This window comes from Cucurbita moschata, unplaced genomic scaffold, assembly GCF_002738365.1.
Source record: "Cucurbita moschata cultivar Rifu unplaced genomic scaffold, Cmos_1.0 Cmo_Scf00012, whole genome shotgun sequence".
Lineage (NCBI taxonomy): Eukaryota > Viridiplantae > Streptophyta > Magnoliopsida > Cucurbitales > Cucurbitaceae > Cucurbita > Cucurbita moschata.
The window spans coordinates 5,576,745-5,596,158 of NW_019268528.1; the positions used below are offsets into that span (position 1 = coordinate 5,576,745).

The 19,414-nt window shown below is 41.7% G+C and overlaps 1 long non-coding RNA gene across 1 annotated transcript; it reads left to right on the top strand.

The window, feature by feature from the left end:
* Positions 1–18,509: 18,509 nt before the first annotated feature.
* LOC111450629 lies at positions 18,510–19,413 on the top strand. Its single transcript, XR_002711848.1, has 2 exons — positions 18,510–18,644; positions 18,878–19,413. It is a non-coding gene; the product is annotated as an uncharacterized LOC111450629 (long non-coding RNA).
* Position 19,414: the final 1 nt, after the last annotated feature.

The window sequence follows — 19,414 nt, forward strand, 5'->3', positions numbered from 1 at the left end:
GTGTCGCCTGCAAGCTGGGCCGAACTGCAATGCGAGCCACTCCGACCGGACCAGACCGGGCTGGCCGACCCGCGACTACGTGGAAGTGGGCGCGCGTGGCAGGCGCGCGTGCAGCCTGCGACTGGCGCCTTCCCGCGCGCGTGACCACGCACTCCCAGCGCGCTGCTGGCGCGTGAGAGCGCGTGGAACGACCAATTTGGCTCGATTATTTTCTGTTTGCCCGATTTTTGTCCCGATTCCAGTTCTAATACTATTCTTACGTGAATAGGGACCTAATTTAAAGAAATCAGTACTTTTAGACACCTCACGGGCAAAGAAACGCTAGCAAAAAGGGCACGCGTCAACCAGGTAAGTCACCACCCGGTATTTAGGAAGAAATACTTGTAGGGTTCGCTTGGATTGTATGTATGCATGTTCGTAATTTTGTCTTAAATTAGCACTCCATGAATGAGATTAATCAACTGGATTGTTATGATGTGTTGGGTGAATTATCTGAGTGTTGCTTGTATGCCGTAAGCTTCCGTTGTACGTCTGCATGCGTTTAATTTATGTTGGAATTGTGTATTTCGTGTTCCGGGTGCTCGATAGATGAATTTGCCCCATTGAGCGCGAACTTCGTGTTTTGGGTGCTGGATGGAGGCCATCGCCTCGTTGAGCCGGCGTGCCTAGTTTGCATGAATATTAGGATGTTAGAAGACGGTTGCATGCACACCCCATTATTTTCTAGTGCCCATTTCTAAGATAAGCTTAGGGGTTTACCGTTAGGAGCGATATGTCGCTTTAGCCAGACTTAACTTTCCCCTAGGAACTTAGCTGATTACCATGGCAACAAGGTACCTCAGAAGTGTTCATAGATTGCTAGTGTGAGAACGGTATCTATAGCTTCGTGGGAGGACCAAGGGTCCCCGATCAGTCCTTACTGCTCTTAGCCATTTTGTATGGGAAATGTGTCCCCACGTCGTACAGCCCATTAGCTGCATGGGAACGGGTTGGGTCGCACCCCCCATAGGAGGACTATGTGGGCGTAGGGGTACTCAGCACACCCCTAGGCTAGGTACCATGTAGTCCTAGATAGCCATGTAGAGGTAGCACCTCATAGAGAGATACCGACCAAATTAGCTTGGCATAAGGAACCTCTAGGTGACTAATGAAAGGACGATGAACCGGTGAAACCTAAGGGGCAAGCCCCAAGAGACTAAGGATAGAACCCGATGTCCTAGAATCGAATTAGAAAACCGTGGGAGTTCTGTTAATTTAAGATGCGAAGAGAGCCTACAAGTAGGTGGCTTACTGAGTATAATTTTTATACTCATCCCGTACTCCTTGATTTTTTTCAGGTGTTCGCTGGCTGCTCGTCGAGGTAGAGGAGCGTTTAAGAGCTTTACAGTCACAGAGGAGGTCGTTCCGGAGCGTCAGTCCCTTTTCGGTCTTTTAGAGTCTTTTGTATTTTTCTTCATAATTTTATTTCCGGTTGGAAATATTTGTATTTCATTTTATATTTGCAATTTCTTTGGTAATAATTAACCAACAAAATTTCTCTTTTGTTTTAATTCAATAGTATTTTTATCTTTTTACTTTGCTTTTCTTTTATTTTATTTTCCTTTTGTTTGTTTTCGATTTCGTCTTTTTAGAAACGATTCGGTTTTTCGAGGCCTAGAAAATTGGGTCATGACACAGGTACTTTGATAAGTTCTAGGAGTCGTGGGCTAAAGGCTGAGTGGGGTGTGGTTGTCGTTTCGTGTAGGATCCGCGAAACTCGGCGGTCGCTAGAAAACTCGCGAGTTTTCCAGCGACTGAGTTTTTTTTTTTTCCTTTTCTTTTTCTTTCTTTTTCCTTTCTTTTTCTTTTTTCTTTTTTTTTCTTTTTCCCAGGTCATTACATTATATATCCCTAAAACGAACTTTCGTCCTCGAAAGTCTCAAACTCTTGTACTAACTTGGGGTATTTTTCTCTTATTCCGTCCTCACACTCCCACGTGGCTTCCTCGCTGTGGTGATTCCGCCACAGTACCCTAAACGAATGCAATGTTCCTGCTGCGTAAGGTTTTTACTTCTCTGGCTAAGATTTTAACTGGTTTTTCCTCGTAGCTCAAATCTTCATTGACTTGGAGTGGTTCGTAGTCTATTACCTGGATAGGGTTCAAAATGTACTTCCTCAGCATCGACACGTGAAATACATCGTGCACTCTTGAGAGGGCTAGAGGTAAGGCTAACTTATACACTACTGGACCAATTCGCTCTAAGATCTCGAATGGTCCAATGAATTTAGGACTTAACTTGCCTTTACGTCCGAACCTCAAGACACCTTTCATAGGTGCCACTTTGAAGAATATTGGGTCCCCTGTCTCAAACTCTAAACTTCTACATCTTACATCGGCATAGCTTTTCTGTCTACTTTGAGCGATACGCATCCTCACTCGAATTTTCTAGACAGCCTCATTTGTGAGACGAACCAGCTCGGGTCATACTAACTCTCTCTCGCCTACCTCGTCCCAACATAGTGGGGACCTACACCTTTTCCCATACAGAGCCTCAAATGGTGTCTACCAATAATGGCTTGGAAGCAGTTATTATATGAGAATTCCATAAGGTGGAGTTTGGAATCCCAACTTCCATTAAAATCTAGTATGCAAGCACGTAACATGTCCTCTAAAATTTGGTTTAAATGCTCCGTTTGTCCATCTGTTGGGGGTGGAAGGATGTATTAAAGTCGAGGCGGGTACCTAGTGCTTTTTGAAATCCGCGCCAGAACGCTGACGTAAAACGTGGATCTCAATCCGACACTATAGACACTGGGACTCCATGTAGTTTTACTATTTCTTTCACATACAGTTGTGCCCAATTGTCAACCGTATATGTAGCTTTCCCAGGTAGGAAGTGTGCCGACTTGGTCAACCTATCGACAACTACCCAGATCACTGTATAAACTTTGAGCATTTTGGGTAATCCTACTAAGAAGTCATGTTTTCCCACTTCCACATCGGTATGCTTAGAAGCTGCAACAACTATGCTGCCTTTTGTCTAGGAGCTTTCACTTGTTGACAAACTAAGCACTTACTCACAAACTCGGCCACGTCCCTCTTCATGCTCTTCCACCAAAAGTGTTGTTTTAAATCTTGGTACATCTTAGTACCTCCTGGATGCATGGCAAATGACGAGTTGTGAGCTTTTGTCAGTATCTCTTTGCTTAAATCCTCTATTGCCGGAACACATAGGCGTCCCTGATACAACAATCCTTCATCTGAGGACTTTGAGAATCCATCTACTGGACTTTTGTCTACCTGTCCTAGGACTTTCTGTAGGTTAGGATCCTCTCGTTGGGAGGTAATAATTCTTTGTCTAAGCGTAGGTTGTACTATTAGTTGGGCCAGCTGTGCTATGACTCCCTCGGTCGCTACAGCTAAGTTGGCTTGCTTGAATTCTCTTTGTACCCTTACTTCCCTCGTAACGAGGGCCGACAAGTATACCGTCTTTCTATTCAAAGCATCTGCGACCACGTTTGCTTTTCCAGGGTGGTGTTGGATATCTACGTCATAATCCTTCACCAATTCTAACCACCTTCTCTGCCTTATATTCAACTCTTTTTGAGTGAAAAAGTATTTTAAACTTTTGTGGTCGGTAAAAATTTGAGTTTTCTCTCCATACAGGTAGTGTCGCAAAATTTTTAGCTCGAACACTACAGCGGCGAACTCTAGGTCGTGGGTAGAGTAGTTCTTTTCGTATTTCTTAAATTGACGGGACGCGTATGTGACAACCTTGTCGTGTTGCATTAATACACATCCCAGTCCTTTCATGGAGGCATCACTATAAATCACATACCCTTCTGAACTCTCGAGTACTGTGAGTACCGGGGTGGTTACCAATCTCTCTTTTAAGTTCTGAAAGCTTGCCTCGCAAGCATCATTCCATCTAAATTGTAACCCTTTTTTTTTGTTAACTTTGTTAAAGGCGAGGCTATCCTAACGAAGTCCTGCACTAACCTTCGATAGTATCCCGCCAATCCTAAAAAACTCCTTACTTCCGTTACCATAGTTGGGCGTTCTCACTTTGTGACCGCTTCGACCTTGGTGGGATCTACAGATATTGCGTCCTTTGACACCACGTGTCCTAGGAAAGAGACTTGTCGTAACCAAAATTCACATTTGGAGAACTTGGCGTAAAACTTGTTCTTTCTTAGGGTGGTTAGGACTTTTCGGAGGTGTTCCTCATGTTCTAAGTCTATTTTCGAGTATATTAAGATGTCGTCAATGAACATGATCACGAACATGTCTAGACATTCTTTGAATACCCGATTCATTAACTCTATAAACACAGCTGAGGCATTGGTAAGGCCAAATGACATCACTACGAACTCGAAGTGACCGTACCTTGTCCTAAACGCTGTTTTTGGTGTGTCTTTTTCATTGATCCTAATTTAGTGGTAACCTGACCGAAGTTCTATCTTGGAGAATACAGTTGCCTCTTTAAGTTGATCAAATAAGTCTTCTATTCTAGGCAGAGGGTATTTTTTCTTTATGGTTCTCTTATTTAGCTCTCTGTAATCAATGCACAGATGCATCGATCCATCTTTCTTTTTAACCAACAATACTGGCGCACCCTAGGGGGACATGCTAGGTCAAATGAACCCTTTTATCTAGTAAGTCTTGCAATTGCGCCTTGAGTTCCTTCAACTCTGCTAGCGTCATGCAATAAGGTGTTTGGAAATAGGTCTAGTTTCTAACTCGAGTTCAATGACAAAGTCGACCGCTTGGGAATGGGGTATTCCAGGTAGGTCATCCAGGAATACATCTGGGAACTCGTTTACTATTGGCACGTTTTCTAGGGTCTTCTCTTTTTTCCTTACGTCTACAGCACATGCTAATATAGTCCATCCGTCTTGTTGGACTAACCTCTTTGCTTTCATCATCGAGACTACCTTGGGGGTAATCCTGGTACTTATGCCTCTAAATTTAAAGGTAGGTTCTATCGGTGGTGAAAATTTTACTTCCTTTTTAAGACAGTCTATACTAGCATGGTTTTCGGCTAGCCAATCCATGCCTAGTATAACGTCAAAATCTGTCATGTTTACTACCATCAGATCAACGCTTAGAGTTTGGTTCCCTATGATTACTTGGTCATCCTTTACTCTATCCCTAGATACCAAGTCTACTCCCGAAGGGGTGCTTACAGACATTTCATGCAATAAGGGTTATAATTCGAACCCTGCTTGTACAACAAAAGGCATAGAAATAAAGGAATGCGTGAAACCAGAATCAAATAAGGTAAAAGAGAAATGACCTAAAATAGATAGTGTACCTGTCACCACGACGTCAGGCCTCCTAGTGTCCTTGCTCATAGACGCGTAGGCCCTAGCTTGAGCTCGCGGTGGTGCTGGTTGTTCTGCCTACTCTACACTCTAGGAAGGTTTGGTTGTGCTTCGGCGTTTCTGGCTGTGCAGTTCACGGCGATGTGCCCCTCTTAACCACATCTATAACACGCTTGGCGAGCAGACATGCACCTCCCACCATGTATTCTTCCACAGATAGTGCACCCTTCTTCTCTCCTCCCTCTAGCCTCATCTTGATTCTTGGGGTTCCTATTGGTACGTCGAGGAGGGTGTCGCTTGTTAGATAAATCCCTCCTGAGTGAATGTGATCCCTAATTTTTAGTTAACTATTTTTAATAGGTAACTATTTTTTCTTTAAACCCACACAATTGAAGTAAGTGGGAAGTACACTGTGAGTCGAAGAGCATTCATTAAGTTGCCATTTACTTTTCTATTTTTAGGATAATATGTTATTTAAATATTACAACTGAATGAGAAAATGAAATGATCGGGTCTTTAGCGCAAATATTTCTCTCTCCTTTTTTTTCCGTTATTTTCTTCTTCAAAGAAGATTTTCTTTGGCAGTTTTTTACATCGTCGACGTTTTCCTCTCAATTGCCAGAAGTCAACAAGTGGTATCAGAATCTGGTTTAATCCACCAGTGGTATATCATTGCAGAGGAGCCGACTTTATCAACAGCCAAGTTGAATAGCGTCGAACTAATAACTTATAGTCTCAAGTTCAAGTAGAAGAAAATGCAAAGCGCAAAAATACACACATCCGTGGGGTTCATCCCGGGCAGGCTCGCTCACTCTTCCACGCCGCCACCGAGTGCTAGTTTCTCCAACCCCGCCACTAAGAGGCCGACGCCGCGAAAAGCCTTGTTGATACGCATCAACCTACAAGCTAAAATCCCGTCGGGTTGGTGTTGCAGCGAGTGCGGGAATCCAACATCGAGCAGCTACGGAAGGAGATCTCGAAAATCCGCTTTAAGGACAGCGAATCTGAATCGATGATTTTCAGTGCCGGATCACAGGGCTCGGAAGACTGCAAAAGAAGAATGTCGCTCAACTGTCGACAAGGAGGGTTGTTTACTCCTCACTAAGGAGGAATGGTCCAACTATAATGAGTGGGCCTTGTTGATGCACGTCAACCTACAAGTGCTAGGGTTGTGGCACGCCATAGAGCCGGAGGAAGGAGAAACGATCGAGTACCGGGAGGATCGGTTGTCGCTTCAGCTGTCGACAAGGAGGATTGTCTACTCCTCACTAAGGAGGAATGGTCCAAGCCATGGAAATCTCGCGGGAAAGAAGGGGAGGAGTCGACCGATAGAGGGATGGAAATCTCGTGGGAAAGAATGGGGATCAAAAGAGGATCGGCTGTCGCTTCAGCTGTCGACAAGGAGGGTTGTCTACTCCTCACTAAGGAGGAATGGTCCAAGCCATGAAAATCTCGCGGGAAAGAAGGGGAGGAGTCGACCGATAGAGGGATGGAAATCTCGTGGGAAAGAATGGGGATCAAAAGAAGGAGTCGACTGATGGTGGGTTCTGATCTAGTGCTCGAAGTAGGAAAAAAGGCCGCCTGAGCAAGAATTGCTGGAGCAAGCTCAAGGAAAAAAGTCCATGTGGTCCAATCCGAGGAGGACGAGCCAGCTCTGTTCATGGTGAGCGCATGGATCCTACCCGACGTCCCCAATTCCGATTCCAAGTCCACGGAGGTAATCGACGATGGTGTAACTGCTCCGGTGAGCGTCGATGATATGATAAGGAATCAATACAAGGGGAATAAGATTCGGATTACCTTGTTGATCGAATATCTCAAGCTAAGAACACTTTGTTTGAGATTCGAATCACTCCAGAAGCAAGATCGATCATGTCTAGCTTCAATGATTCTTGTTGATCAAATATCTCAATGCAAGAAAGAACACTTGATTGAGATTCGAATCACTCCACAAGCAAGATTGATCATGTCGAGCTTGAATGATTCTACATGCAACCTAAACTACATAGAATTGCAAAGAAACTTAGCCATCGGCTAAAGAAAAGCACAAATGCTTCTTTACTATATTTTCCAAGTCTCAATACAAATACAACATAGATGGCTTTATATAGCCTCAAAATGAAACTATTAAAGGCATTCCAAAAGTTGTAACATTCACACTTTATGGCCATAATTAGCCATTATGTAAATGTAACCGAAATTAAATAAAAAGTCTTAAAACACAATAACTCTAAATTATAACCCACCCAAAATTTACAACAATCAAACTTTATTTTTCTTCAATGTAGCATGAATTGAAACATCTTTTGATAATTTTGACAACCTTTTCTTCACATCTTCATTGAAGCATATTGTATGATTGATGTCTCTTGGTTCATATCAGTCGATCTCGAGGAAGAGCTCCAGCTGCGTAGCCAATTCAGCTGAAAGAGGAGTGAGTGTTCGCTCAAATCGGTGAAAGAGGCGAGTAGCAAGAGCACCAGCATGGGTCCTTGACACGGGGGCGACAAACCATATGACCGGGGCCCGGTTAAGTTCGGCGACGGCTCCATTGTCGAGATTGAAGGGCGCGGCACCATCCTGTTCATCGGCAAGGGAGGCGAGCACTACAAGCTGACGGGCGAATACTTCCTCTTGAGGCTCAAGGCTAACCTTGTGAGCCTCGGTCAACTCGATGAGGTCGGCTGCCACATTTTCATCGAGCACGGGCTACTTAGGATCCGCGATGATCGACGATGGCTGCTCACACAAGTTCGGTGCACGGCAAGCACCACAAGGAGTGAGGAAGAGCTCCAACTGGGTAGCCAATTCAACTGAAAGAGGAGCAAGTGTTCACTCAAATTGGTGAAAGAGGTGAGAAGTAAGAGCACTGGCGATGGGTCCTCGACACGGGGTCAACAAACCATATGATCGGGGCCAAGTCTACATTCTTCAAGCATGACTCGAGGATTCGCAGGACGGTTAAACTCGATGACGGCTCCGTCGTCAAAATCGAAGGGCGCGGCACCATCCTGTTTGTCGGCAAGGGAGGCGAGCACCACAAGCTGACCGGTGTCTACTTCATCTCGAGGCTCAAGGCTAACCTCGTGAGCCTCGGTCAACTCGATGAGACCAGCTACCATATTTCCATCGAGCACGAGCTACTTAGGATCTGCGATGATCGACGACGGCTGCTCACACAAGTTCGGTGCACGGCAAGTACCACAAGCTGACCGGCGTCTACTTCATCTTGAGGTCAAGGCTATCCTTGTGCGCCTCGGTCAACTCAATGAGGTCGGCTGCCACATATTCATCGAGCACGGGCTATTAGGATCCGTGATGATCGACGACGACTGCTCACACAAGCTCGGTGCACGGCAAACCACCTTTACATCCTAGAGTTGGAGATAAAGCAACCAGTCAGCCTCTCGGACAGGACCGAAGAGGTATCTTGGAGGTGGCATGCAAGGTACGGGCACCTAAACTTTCCTGCTCTAGAAAAATTACAAAAGGAGGAGATGGTGCACGGTTTGCCGCCAATCAAAGGCGTGAACAAGTTATGCGACGGGTGCCTCATCAACAAACATAGGCACACCCCATTTCCGTCTCAGGCATCCTACCGCGCCGGTGAGCCATTGGAGCTCGTGCACAGTGATATTTTTGGGCCCATCAAGCCAGCGACCCTAGGCAGCAAGACCCTCTTCCACCTGTTATTTGATGACAAAAGCCACTTCATGTGGCTGATCTTGCTGCAAGCGAAAAGTGAGACGGCAGAGGTGGTTAAGCACATTCAAGCGCGAGCGGAGCCCGAATGCGGGAAGCAGATAAGAGTGCTACGCATAGACCGAGGCAGAGAATTCACCTCGGCAAGTTTTGATAAGTACTGTGACAAGTATTGCGACAAGTTAGGCATACAATGGCACCTAACGGTGCCCTACTCCCCTCAACAGAACGGAGTGGTGGAGCCCCAAAATTAGACCATCGTTGGGACCAGCGAGGTCATTGATGATGACGACCGGGATGCCTAGGAGATTCTAGAGAGAGGCGGTAATGACGGTCGTCTATCTTCTCAATCGATCGCCAACGCGAACCCTCGACAGGAAGACGTCATACGAGACCTGGTACAATAAGAAGCTAGCGGTATGTCATCTCCAAGTGTTTGGCTGCGTCACATACATGAAGGATGCGCGTCCCCACCTCGCCAAGCTCGGTCCCAGAGGACTGAAGGTTGCCTTCATCGACTATGAACCTGAAAACAAGGTGTACAGGTTCTATGATCCTGTGGAGGGGCGAGCTCATGTGTCGCGTGACGTCATCTTTGACGAGACCACCTTCTGGCAGTGGAAAGATGTGATCGAGATAGACTAAACCTCTAATCAATTCACGATGGAGTACCTCGTCACCGAGCCTGAAGAAGGAGGAGCACAGCATCGGGAATCGTCACCGCCGCCAGCAGCTGCATCGGGCACGCCTATGCCAACCCCAACCATAACTCCAGCTGTACCTCCTAAACTAGTGGAGTTTGCAACACCACGTACTGCAGATTTGACGCTAAATGCCGATCATGATGATGGTTTGGTGGCCAAGTATTGGGAGAGGTGAACCACCTAAACTGGCGGCGCGCCAGCTCAAAGAAGAGGTGGCCGAACAAGACGTGGAGTCTAGAGGACATGCCACCAGGGACACCGAGCCATAGGGCTCAAATCGGAGTTCAAACAAAATAAGGTAGATATACGATAGGGCTTTTGAACCACCTGGACTGGCGGCGCGCCAGCTCAAAGAAGAGGTGGCCGAACAAGACATGGAGTCTAGAGGACATGCTGCCAGGGACACCGAGCCATAGGGCTCAAATCGGAGTTCAAACAAAATAGGGTAGATATACGATAGGGCTTTAGGAGGAGATTGTTAGATAAATCCCTACCGAGTGAATGTGATCCCTAATTTTTAGTTAACTATTTTTGTTAGGTAACTATTTTTACGTTAAACCCACACAATTGAAGTAAGTGGGAAGTACACGTCGAGTGGAGGAGCATTCATTAAGTTGCCATTTACTTTTCTATTTTTAGGATAATTTGTTATTTAAATATTGCACCTGACTGAGAAAATGAAATCATCGGGTCTTCAGCGCAAATATTTATCTGTCCTTTTTTTTCCATTATTTTCTTCTTCGAAGAAGTTTTCCTTCGGCCGTTTATTACTCCATCGACGTTTTCCTCTCAATTGCCAGAAGTCAACATCGCTCATTCCATCTTAGAGCAGGTATGTTGTTGGAACGGTGCCTACGTGCTAGTGGTGGACGGTCAGAGCCTCCTGATTCATGTGGGCGCTTTTGCCCAATTACTACCGGCTCCTCACGTCGTTCCTCATCCTTTGGTTTCTCTAAAGCCTTGGTAGTTTTAAAAGCTTCCTCATAGGTCTTTGGGTTGAATGCTTCCAGCATACGGTGGATTCTTGATTCCAAATCCAGTACAAACTTCTCTGTCATCTTTTCTTCGGTGTCCACCATGGACGGTGCAAATCTCTTGAGTCTCTTAAACTCTCGGTTGTATTTCTCCACTGTGAGTCCGCCCTGTACCAGATGGGTGAACTCCTGCTACCTCTTAAGTCACTCTAACTTAGGATAATATTCTTTAAGGAAGGCCTCCTTAAACTGTTCTCAGTTCATAGGCCCCCTTTTGGGTTAAGAAGGGTTTTCTTATCTCTTCACCATATCTCTGTGTTCTTTCGTAGAACGAATGTTGCGCAGGCGACCTTTTGGTTCTCTGGGCATTTCATAGTCTCAAAGGTGGTTTCTATAGCTGCAATCCATATTTGGGCTTCTATAGGGTCTTCCAAGGAGTCGGCGAATGGTCGAGGGTCATATCTCTTGAAATCTTTTATCCAGTTTGAACATTTAATAGGTTATGGAGGGTTTACTAGGGCGTTGGCCTAAGCGTTGGCCTGTGCCTGTGCCTGGGCTTGGGCCTGTTCCTAGGCCTGTTGGCTGGCTAGTAGATTGGCTTGTTGAGTGGCTACCAAGGTTTGAATTAAGGCTTGGATTGACTCACACATTAACTTAGTATTAGCATCTACTCCGGCCGCTAGAGATGCAACCTTAGGTGCGGCTTGTGGTGGTAGAGCAGGTTGGGGTGGAGGTTCAACTTGTGGTAGAGGCTCAGCTTGTAATGGAGACGCTAGAGGTGGTAGCGCAATTGGTGGTAAAACTGCGAGCAGCGTAACTGTTACCGACCTGGCCTCTGATCCTTCTCGAGGTGGGCCCTCTACTGCCACACCTCATCCTATTTCTCTAAGACGGGGTTGTCCCCATCCTCGTCTTCCTCTTCCTCTTCCTCTTCTTCATCCTTTGGCATGGTTCTATAAACCAATATAAGGTTTCTTAAGTCTAAGACCTTAATACTATGCATATATAAATAACAATATACACAATATACAAAACATCATAAAGCCACTGAAGTAAACAGTCAACATGTTATACATCATATCATACTCATTAATAAATACTTAAAATATCACAGAAATTTAAGTAATATCCACAGAAAAATGCATGCGAGTTCGAAAACATTTCTCATTTCTCATCTAATGCAAGGCGTACCTGACGGTGACGGGGCATCGACGTTGGGACCATGGAGCATGCCAAGCCTACATTGTAGACTAGTCTACAAAATCTAAAACTTAAAGCTCTGATACCAACTGTAACGACCCTAAATTTCTACATATCTAGAGTCACCACTAACGTCTCATGCTCATCTCTAATGCAGAATATAACTTTAAAGATGTTCATCTTAATTAGCGGAAAAATTTAAAACTTCAGAATACGTTAAATCATTAGAAAATACTGTCGGTCTTACGTGTTTCAAGCATCATGCTGGAGTTTAAAATAAGATAAAAACAATTACAAATTAAATAATTTCAATAAATGAAATGCAATTCCCTTATCCTAACCAATACTAGGAATTTTAAATATGCAACTATCCTATGCACGCGTCATAGTCTCTAATCACAATGCCGCCGTCAACCGTACATGAGCGTCTTACCTTTACTTGAAAAACAATATGGCACATGGCCAAAGAAATACTCAGTAAGTGACCCCACTATAAGGACCATGCTAATACAAGCACATGCAATCATGAGTTAGGGACCTATCTCTAATCATCATAAGGGTGGTCTCCAGTCTCGGACAAATTGGATATGTAGTACTTCCCTACACACGACTCACACGTGCGAGTGTGAATCCCCAGGGCGCTCACACACCCCCTAGACCCTCTGGTCAAGCTAATCTGTAGCAACGTCCGAAGGTCAGCGAAACCCCATAGTGTCATGCGCCTCTTGAACACCCTCATACGTGCGTATTCGCACCTATGCATATTCTCGCTCATCATACGGTGCGCGTCCACACTCATCATCTCTAGGGAAAGTAGCCCTATGCTTATGAACATACAATATGCATGAGATCCTCTAAATCCAATTATACGTCTCTTTTGACACAACCCTCTAATCTCAACTCTTTGTTACATTGTGTAACACGTGCTCATAGATATTTACATTAATATCATTTTCTTACTCTTAGGGTTGTGTCCTATGTTGATCTACGACATGATGCAATATGGCACACAACATCATAAGGCATGTTCAACATGGAAAACATGATCATGTTAATAACATCGTCATGCATATATCATACTCATCATAGAAACGAGTACGTGCATCAAATATAACATGTAAGTCATGCATGGAAACATAAATAACATACATCTAACATACATCACAGCACGTCATACTCATACATCATCATAATTCAAACAATCTTTAGCTTATCCTATTGTAAGGCCACTTACTTGGTTGGCCTTGGCCGAAGTACTCCCTAATTAGCTAAATGTAAGCTTCCATTCCGTGAGAATTGCTTCTTACATTGTTAGGGTTTGTTTCCTATCACACCATTTGTCATCTTTCATTAGTATTTCACAATTAATTTACTAATAATTCAATAAATATGAAATACAGCTCTAAAATGGCCTCGAATACCTTAATTGGGGACGAAAACAGGTCTGGGAGGGTCGAAAGAGTGGAAACCGGGCCAAAACAGGTGAGCCGAGCCGACAGCCACTAGGAGCCGCCGAGCCATTTGCACCGAAACAAGCCGAGGGACTGCCTGCGCCACTGTGTGCCACATGGCCGAAATAGAACGCACCACGTGTGATGCGCATCAGGTCGAGGCGCGATTCACACTTTGGTTTGGGTCGACTCCTGTAGAAGGCTACTGGGTCTGGCTAGTTGTTGGGCCTCAGTTTACTGGACTAGGCTGCAAGTGTTTGGGTTGTAGGTCGGTTTGATTGGACCGTGGGTCTGGTCTCGGATTGGTTCAGCTAAACCGTGGCTTCTCGGCTAGATTGAGGTTTGCGTCGCTATAGTTGGGCCTCGATTTCACGGGCTGGACTTAGATTGGTTTGAGCCTCGGGTCTAGGTATTTGGTTTTGGCTGACCCGGATCTAATGGATCCTTCTTCCTTACCTGACTTCTGCACAATTTTTCGACGCGTTTTCTCTTTCCTTCTCACGGCGTTTCCGTTGCCAATTTTGGTCCTCTTTCTTCCTTTTCCTCTTTGTTTGTCGTCCCTCTTTCCTTCCTCGAAGTTTTGTGGCCTAAAAGTTCCTAAAACCACATATCTAAGAACGTTTAGGAAAACTCAATTTTTCGACCTCGGTTATCGACGATGATGCTTACGAATAGGCATAAAACGTACTTTGAGTTATTGTGCTATCGTTAGGGATCCTTCTCGTGATGGTAACTGAGCATTTGGCATCGATTTTTGGGTAGTTTGGGACTCGTCGGAAAAAAGTGAAACTCGCCGATGTTATTCGAAATCTCTCTCTCTCTCTCTCGTATTTTCTTTCTTTTTTCTGTTTGCAGGTACTCTGATAGGTTGTGGGAGTCGTGAGCTGAAGGCTGAGCGTGGGCTGAAGGCTGAGCGTGGTGTGGTTGTCGTTTTGCGTGGGATCCGCGAAACTCGACAACTGAGTTTTTTTTTTTCCTTTTCTTTTTCTTTTTCTTTTTCCTTTCTTTTTCCTTTTTTTTTTTTGTTTTTTCTTCTTTTCCCCGAGTCGTTACATCGTGGAAGATTATGAAGGATGCTATGGGGGTAACACGTGACACAAAATCTGGAACCTTATACACCACTCTAGGGTGTATAAACATAGTCGTCGTTGAGACTACTTTCATTTCAAGTGTATGACACAATAGACTTGAACATATGAGCGCTAAAGGAATGAAGATGATGACTGTGAAAGGAGTTTTAGAAGGCTTGAAATCTGTTGATATGGATCTTTGTAAGAGCTGCATTCTGGGAAAACATAAACGAGTTAGTTTCGCAAAGACTGTTAGAGAATAGAAGAAAGTATAATTGAAAATGGTCCATACAGACATTTGAGGCGGTTGAAAATGATCCATGCAAACGTTCGGGGATCATCTCCACTTCCATCACTTGGTGGATCAAAGTTCTATGCTACCTTCATCGATGGTTTCAGCAGGAAGGTATAAATTTATTTACTGAAACATAAGACAGATGTGTTTGTTACCTTCAAGAAGTGTAAAGTTAAAGTTGAAAATTATGCTGGCTTGAAGATCAAATGTCTGAGGTCAGACAATGAGGGTGCGACAAATCAGAAAAACATTTTATGCAGCTAGGGAATTAGATTGATAAGGACAACTCTTGGTAAGTCAAGATAAAATGGTGTTACAGAAATGATGAACAAAACATTTAATGAGCGGGCAATGAGCATGAGAATTCATTCTATACTACCAAAGACATTTTGAGCGGATGGTATAAATATGCATCAACCTATTTGATCATTAGGTTAGTACCCTTGGAGTTCAAATTGTTAGAAGAGGTATGGACACTAAAAGAACTCAAGTCCTCTCATAAGGCCAAAATTTCATTGAAGGAAATGAATTCTCCATCCTTATGGAGATGAACCATTTTGATTTTATTAAGAATTAAAATAAATAAACAAATAAGAGAGTAAGAACTCTAGAAACTCAATACATCAGTTTCAAATTTCATATTATCTTCTTTGATATGATTCAAATATAAAGTCAAAGTTTGTGGGAGTCTCTTGAAAGAATTTCAAGAGAATTATAGTAGAGAAAGTGTTAGAGATCAAACACATTTGGCTCGACCCAATATTACTATTTATAGGGCTCTTAGATAATCTTTAATAAATAATATATTTAAATATTTAATATATTAAGATAAAATATCTTATTCAACTGGTTATGAGTCTCCGTATATATTTAACTAATTTCAATCTCATTCAAATTCAAATTTCAAACCTATGTAGTTATTTAATGTATCTAAAATTCATTAATTATTTTGATATTTAATGTATCAAAAAAAAATCTCTTTTAATATATGATCCTTCAAAATTTTCTTTCCAAGTTCAATGTTACTGTCTGGCGGGTGACTTTGGTCCTACAAATTGTAAGTTCTAATAGATAATATTAGTTAATTAATCTCTTCCATTAATCAATTTTCATTAATTAACTGTAACTTTTCTACTAGACTTAGAATTGTACTCTTATGCACTATAGGATAAATTATGTTCATAGATATAATCATTACAAACAGGTCAATCTGAGTTATTCATAATTACAGTTGGGTCAAAAGTCCGTTTACCCTTGTAATTACATCTTTCACCTTAGTACCACTCGTTCTCTAATGAATAATTTGTTTATGATCCAATCACAACCAAATCCTCTCTTGAGTGAATAAGAGGGTGGGTCATTGTTCGAGTCCCAAACTCAGCACTTAAAGAAATTCATCTAGTTTTTTTTTTTTTTTAAATCTGGAGAAGAGTAAATCCATTTCCTGATATTATATTCCGAACTCTCTATTTGGTCAAATCTAAAAAATGGTAGACATATTGAATCAACTACAAGAGCCAGTCTCACCCATCCAAATCAAATGACAAATTCTTACCGGTAAAGTTCACAATTCACTTAGGATTAAGATCGAGTCGCATATAATCATCATGTGAAATATTAATCTTCTCAAGTAACGGATTTATAAAAAGATGTTAAATATTTCTTGGTCTAATCTTAAGATACCCCACTCACATGTTTCCACACGAACGATTTGGATCAAATCATTTATAACCATTACAAATTGGGCCGTATCAATAGTGTTACCAAGATAAGGTACCTGTCCTTATCCATATAGTATAGACCCTTTAGGTTATTATTTGAACATAATCCTCATATGTCAACTACATACTATTCAAAATTACAACGTTTCCATTGGAATTCAGCTGTGTAGCTCTAGTTGGAAGCCGGACACGTGTCCAAGGCTCTCTAGGCGCGCTCTCCTGCCGATCTATCGACGTGTGTCCCACCGAAATCGTCTACCTACGTAAGTTCCAGAATCTGACGATTAGATCTATTTTGTTTCATTTTTTTTTAATTTTTTTATTATCTTGTTGCACATATCTTAGATCAATAAAATTTCTTCATCAAAGTTTTAGAGTTTCCATCAATTTTTCATATAATTTTTAAATATCCGTAGACTAATATAATCGCGCTGTTGAAAGTTCTTATTGTTCTTGGAGTCTTCTCAGAACTCCTAATTCGATTCGACTCCAGATTCCTTCACAAAAAATGTGTGAAAACACACTAAGATTAACATACTAAAATCACATAAGCTAATTCCTTCAAATGCTCACGGATCATGAGAAAAATCGAGACCTAAAAACCCATAGAACTCACCTTCGTTCTTTCTCGGATCTTAACGTAATCGAACGGTCCAAACGCCTAAATCTCTGCTCCTGGATTCAATGATCACTTCCTATGAAGACTTTTTGGGCGATTTCGAGCTCCAAATGCTGGATTGAAAGAATCTTCGCTCTCCGTTCTTCCTCTCAAACCCTAACCCCTTCACTCTCCGTTTTTTTCACTATTTTATTTTATTTCTTGGTTTTCGGGATTGTTTCAAGCATTTTTCTCCTCTACCAGTTCCTCAAATTTGACCTTTAAGATCCTTAATAAAATCCCGAAATTTTGTCTTAAAGGAAATCGAGAAAATTTAATTCTTGTTGGAACTCGACTGTTACATTTAGGTTGCATGCTTTGAATTATTCAAGCTTGACTTGATCAATCTTACTTGTATAGTGATTCGATCTCCAACGAGAGAATATCAACAAAATAATCTGAATTTTATTTTCTGTTTGTATGATATTTTATCGTATTTAGTTTCTTTGATATTTAAAATCTAAATGTTTTATTTTTCAATACAGTTGTTATATCAAATTCTTGAGAAGTCTAAAAAGCAAATCAATTAAATGGTTTTGCATTTTGTTGGAAATTCAATAACTTCTTGAAAGTCTAAAAAGAAAACCAATGTGTCTAGATTATCTGCAAATACTTGTTTAGAGCTAATTTGGTAGATATTTTCACTATTGGGAAGACAAAAAGTGTTATTGACCTACAATCTCTTCTCAAAGATAAGTTGAGTGTTATTGACCTACACTCTCTATTTTCTGGAAGACAAGTTGAGTGTTATTGACCACATTTTATTTTTTGGAAGACAAGTTGAGTGTTATTGACCTGCACTCGTAAAGACAAGTTGAGTGTTATTAACTTACAGTCGTAAAGACAAGTTGGGAGTTATTGACCTACACCCTCCAACTTGACGAGAGTATTAGAATATATTATAATAATTAGTTATGGAATATATTCATTAATTTTTTCTATTTGATTAGTAGTATATTTTATTTTATTCCCAAGATTTAGTTAGTTTATATTTTCTTATTTTTAGGTATGAGTTGGTAGCTTATATTTTATTTAAACGTTGTGAACATGATCAAAATTGGACTTTAGATCCTGCTAGACTTTTGATCTCACCTATGTTTGTTGCACTTTCTATCCCAATTCTATTTCTCATTCTTAGATATCAAAGCCTCATTTTTAACAGGTTAATATATAAAATATATATTTATTTATTTTTAAATATTTTGAAAAAAAAACATTTTGTTTATTATTTTTAAGAAGGGTGGGAGGACAAATTAACAAAAATAATTATAAATTAAAATTAAAATATATTTGTATTATAAGAAAATTAATTCAAATTTTAGTGAGAAAAAAATAAAAAATAAATAAAGTTTAGATGTAGATGTCACATTTCCCTTGGCCTTGTTATATCCAAAATCACGCATATGCCCCCAAATTCCTAACTAATTCACACCATAACCTTCTTCCGACTGTACTCTCCCACTACGCCCCCTCCTCCAGTACTCCTCTCTTCCCACCGCCACCGCCACCGCCACTGCCACCACCGTCGCCCATGCCTTGCTGCTTCCTCTCCTTCTCCTTCCCAGGTATCCCTCTTTTTCTCTCTAATCTTTTGTTTTTTTACCAATCGACATTAATTACTGCTTCAATTCTCCTTTTTCTTCCTTATCATCTGTAATCTCTTTCTCAGGTAACCAAATTCTTTGCCCGATCTCTGTATTTAGGGCACGATTTTTTATTTTTTGTTGTTGTTTTGCGCGATTATTTTCGCTTTCCACTGTTCATTCTGCTCTAAACTAATTGTTTATTTATTTTGTAGCGTTCTTGTCCTAAAAAAGGCATTCCGACATTAGAAGAAAGTGAACTACAGTCGCGTTTCTTAGAAGGTCTTGAATTCTGCGTGCAAATCAACTACTTAGCTTTTGGTAAGTTCTGTTTACTTCATTTTGCGGGTTTTGCATTTTTGGTTCTGTTTGAACAGCTGAAAAAGTAATCTAGACTATTCTGAATATCTCTTTGGACTCTTTAATCAAGAATCTTTGCATCATTAAACGAGGGTTGTTCTTTCTCGTATAGGCTGGCAGTTGATAAAATTTCTCAATTTTTCATCTTAATGCTACAAACAGAAGTTGAAATGGTTCTTTTTTAGTCCTTTTTTATATGATCTTTCTACTTTCCTCATTAATTCTAAGCAGAGGGCTTTCCTATAATCCCTATCCCTTCTCTGGAAGCAGGGGTGGCATCTTTCCACTGGACCCCAGCTTTTGGAACCCTTTTTCCTTGAACTTTATGTACATCCTCTTCTTCTTCTCCCGCAAAGAAATAACAAAAAAAAAAAAAAAAAAAAAAAAAAAAA